General features: G+C 37.3%; 1 protein-coding gene across 1 annotated transcript in view; it reads right to left on the bottom strand.

Moving 5' to 3' along the window:
- LOC115217164 (alpha-2 adrenergic receptor-like) overlaps positions 1–2,658 on the bottom strand; it is a 12,741-nt gene extending 10,083 nt beyond the window's left edge. Inside the window, exon 1 of the mRNA XM_029786789.2 lies at positions 2,507–2,658. The gene's annotated coding sequence lies outside the window, so the exon portion shown is untranslated. The remainder of the gene's footprint in view (positions 1–2,506) is intronic.
- Between the last annotated feature and the right edge of the window lie 2,114 nt (positions 2,659–4,772).

Below are 4,772 nucleotides of genomic sequence, written 5' to 3'. Positions count from 1 at the left end.
AGAAACCAGCATGGATGAGCGTGATACACTTCCTAAAATCCGCAACTCTAACCAAAACATGAAAATAATTGGTAAAATCCGGCTTGCACTTAAGATATAATTTCAGTTAATGATGTTGATATCACAAACCTCAACCACCTATACTATCATCCGCGAAAATCTCAACGATCCTATGTGGTGTAAAGATTAGAAAACGGCAACATCCCACAAAAAGCCTTCTTGGCAAGAGCGTCTGCAACAACAAATTAAAGTATTTAGATCTGACATTGAATATTTGAAAAACTTTAAGGCTCACAAGACTACCAAACCTACAAAAAACCCAAAATTACTGAAAAAATACAATATGAAAACTATACTTGATATTGATGCCACCATAGAAACCATCAAACAAAGGTATCTCCAAAGCTGCCCGCATAGCGAGTATGAAAAGCGTGTTAGATTTTTCAAGGACAACAACATGTTCAAAAATAACACCAAGAATTTTTACAGGAAGATAGGAAAAACAGCGTTTACTGCAGGGTCTGTACCATCAAAAGAAGAAGTGCAGAGATTTTGGAATAAAATCTGGGCAGAAGAAAACAACACAACGAAGAGGCCCCCTGGATTGACAGAATATCTACAGAACTGGACCCCTTAGAAGAGCAAAAGTAGGAGGGTGTCAAGGTAGAAGATATAAGATCTGCTCTCAGGAGGTCAAGCAAATGGAAGTCTCCAGGAAAGGATAAAATTCCTAACTTCTGGCTGAATGCCTTCCCAGAGAGCCATGAACTGCTAACAGAACTGTACAATGATGTTTTGCAACACCCTAGTAGGATGCCTCCTTGGCTAGTTAATGGGTTAACATTCCTGCTTCCAAAAAGTGAAGAAACAAATGAACCAAAAAACTATAGACCCATAACCTGCTTAACAACTATGTACAAAACACTAACATCTGTCCTGACGGAATATACCTATAGTTTTTTAACAGACAGCAGCATATTCCCTAATGAACAGAAAGGATGTAAACGTGGATCCTACGGCTGTAAGACCAACTACTCATCAATAAGATGATCTTAGAAGATTGTCACAAACGACACAAAAACTTATCAATAGCTGGATAGACTATAAAAAGGCTTTTGATAGCCTACCACATAGCTGGATTAGGAAATGCCTTGAAATGTATAAGATAGCACCAACTCTGCGAAACTTCTTGACTGTAAGTATGAGATCATGGAGAACCACACTAACTCTGAACAGTGACAGTGAATCCCTAAATGCTGGTGATGTAAAAATTTCGTGTGGCATTTTCCAGGGTGACTCACTGTCACCACTCCTCTTTTGTTTATCCTTAATACCTCTCTCAAAGCTGCTCAATGACGCGCAGTACGGGTATAAAATGTTTGATAAAAATATAAATCATCTCGTTTACATGGATGATTTAAAGCTTTTTGCAAAAAATGATCAACAACTCAAGGGCTTACTAGCGATAGTCAAACAATTCAGTGACGACATCAGAATGCAATTCGGCCTCGATAAATGTGCAAAGGCTACCTTTATCAAAGGAAAAATGACAGAAACATCTAACGTTAACCTTGACCAACAGAATGTCATAAAAGAACTAGACCCAGCGGAGAGCTACAAGTACCTAGGGGTAATTGAAGGGAACGGAATAAGGCATACCAAAAACTGAGCAAATATAAAGATCTTGAAATAGAAATCAGCAAAATGTGGAAGCTGAAGACTAAAACAATACCTGTTGTCATAGGTGCCCTGGGAATGATAGCAAAAGGGGCTGATAGCTACCTAACTCAGATACCAGGAAACCCAAAAATGGCAGAAGTTCAAAAGATAGTGCTCATGGGAATTGCTCATATCCTACGCAAAATACTCTCTATGTAACCTCAAGGTTTAAAACAACCATAATTTTCGGTTTAAAAAAAAAAAACTTTTTTTTTTTAGACATCCATTAGTACAACATCCCCACCCCCCCCAAATATATGGCACACTAGGCATAACAACAACATGAACTTCCAACCCTGTTGTCTCTTGAGGTCTCTGGGTGAGACTTGGAGCCAACTTGTACAAATATAAAGCAAAAGTCAAACATAGAATAATAATAATAATAATAATAATAATAATAATAATAATAATAATAATAATAATAATAATAATAATAACGAGATATAAAACAGTAACGAGATATAATGTCCTGTCTATCATCTATGATACATAGAACATATTTTTCTTCATCCATGTACATCATAAACAATACACATTTCCAATGTTTTCTAAGTACTTGTTCCTTATAAAAGGAAAGCTTTATATTACTCAAGAGATATGAAACAATGGCTAACTAAAAGTCTGAAAACAAGTATGAACGTTTGGAACAAACATATGAAAATGCTTTGGATAAGGAAATAGATAAGGTGTAGTTGGAGAGGTAATTATTAATGGTGCCTACCGCATTTCTTTGTCATAAAAAAAAACTTCTTTGAATATACACAATGAACTAAAACAAGATACTTACACAGAAAGTATAGATCCCTGCGGTAGCTGTGGAGATTCACAGTAAATATAACACGACTTCAATAACAATGACAATAGTATGAAGCTAAAGCAACGATACTCACAACACAAGAAGCTAAAGCAATATATATATATATATATATATATATATATATATATATATATATATGTATGTGTGTGTGTGTGTGTGTGTGTGTGTGTTGAGTGTGTGTGCTTGTCTCTGTGTCTGTGTGTGTAAATGAAGCTATACACATGTACACACCCACATACTTAATGCGATCCAACATTGTAATTAGCACTAACATCCGTGAAATACAAACCGCGTGTTTTCCTGATACTTGTTTGGAATATCCTGCTGTGCTAAAGAATAATACATTGTTATATCAGAGAACAATAACAAGGTGAAGTCGTCCAATTCAACAACTTACAGTTATCTAACGAGTGATCCACTACACGGTTACTAATCTGCGAGTAATTGCGACCAGATCACCTTCAAATCACATCTTACGGTATTAAATAATTCTATACTGAACAATGTAGATCGTAATGTACAAAAGTTGGAATGGTCTGCGTCTTCTCAATCAAGGTCGACGTGATTCACAATTGTATAACATAGAAAAAAAAGGCTCTATCCCACTGAAAGCTATCAGAGAAGAACTGACAATACATCAAGATAAATACACTTTAACATGTAGAAAGACCACCATATAACAAATAATCAGCTAGACATCATTTTCCACCAGGGACATTACAATAGTGTAGTTATAATCGACATAGGATGCATAGATTGCTGTGTGATTATCTGGTTGATAACTGATTAAGAATTAGGGACCTTCTGTGTCTGTCTTCTGTCCGTTTGTGCACTCAATATGCGTTATGTTTTTTACATTTCGTTTGTGTACTTACTATACATTTTTTCACCTATTAAGTAACGGAACGCAACGCAGCCTGGCTTTTATTAACAGTAATTTATTTATATAGACGTAGGTCTATTTTTCTAGCCTTTTTCCTTTGTCCTTTTTCTCTTTCTCGTCCTCTTACTTCTATTTCTAGCCTTTCTTCTCTCTCCTTCTTTTCCTCTGTACTCCTTCCCTTTTCTCTTAGTTTCTGTCACTCTCTCTATCCCTCTCTCTTGTCCCTTTTCTCCTCTGCCTTCTGCTGAAACGTGACCCATGGCCAACCTTTCTTTCTTTCCCTTTTTTAGGCTAGTCACGTAGCCGACCGGTCTTAAATTCTCTGTGTCCTATTGGTACACGTATTGCTTTTTGTTGCCTCAATCCTTTAGGATTGCCCTCTAAGCGTTACTCACCATTCGTGTTCTTTTGGACCTGAGGCTGTATTCTGTTCGGTTCAGTTCCTATCGTGGTCGTTTTATAGGACGCTTCAAGCTGGATTAGATCTCTGCCGACTTCCATTCGTAGGAGACAGAGCCTGTAGACGTCTGATTTTGGGTGGTTTCTTGGTCTTTATGTCCATACGCTGGAGATCACTTAGATTCCAGTTGATGACAGTAAAACTAAACTGGACAACAGGTACCGCCAGGGATTTTACAGCTGAAATTCTATTCTGAGAATTCAACTCAGTATTCAGGTCCGTTCAGGCACGTCTAAAATACTTTTTCTTGATCTTCTCTTTCATTGATCTGCGTTGAATCCCTTTCTCTTTGTATATCCCAAGATACCTATAGAAAACTTCTAGGTTCAGGTCTTTGATAGATGAACCATGATCAAGTTGGGTCGTGGTATTATTGTTATTATTGAGTGAGAGAATAGTGCATTCCATCAAAGTGAAACTGGAGCAAAATATACAATTCCCAGTATACCCGTCATCACTACCCGTCTGATAAGGGTACACCAGGTACATGCATCACAACCAAATGTGCGTGACATGGCGATCTCATATCAAGATAAAAAACAGCGTATGACCTTGCCTAGTTAGAATTTTCTTCAGGTCGAGTAGCCCATCCCGCTCAAAATGTCCCTGAATAAGGGTTGTTTAAGAATGTTGAACGAAACAACCATGTTTACAAAGGTGAATTATCCAAACTCCAAAGAAACCCTCTCAGCACATGGCTATGATGCTCTCCCACTACTTCTGCTCGTGATCAAAGATGCATATATCATCAGCCCCCAAAGGACATGCTCAACTGGCTAAGGTCAAATAACTGACAAGTAAATCTGTGGTATTGAGCAGAATATTTACTGTAGCCCATTTTTTATACCAAGACAAAACAATGTACATGATAACACTTCCAATCAGTTAAAATC

This window comes from Octopus sinensis, linkage group LG11 (assembly GCF_006345805.1).
Source record: "Octopus sinensis linkage group LG11, ASM634580v1, whole genome shotgun sequence".
Lineage (NCBI taxonomy): Eukaryota > Metazoa > Mollusca > Cephalopoda > Octopoda > Octopodidae > Octopus > Octopus sinensis.
Note: the sequence above shows the minus strand (reverse complement) of the source record. Positions and strands in the feature narration are given on the sequence as shown.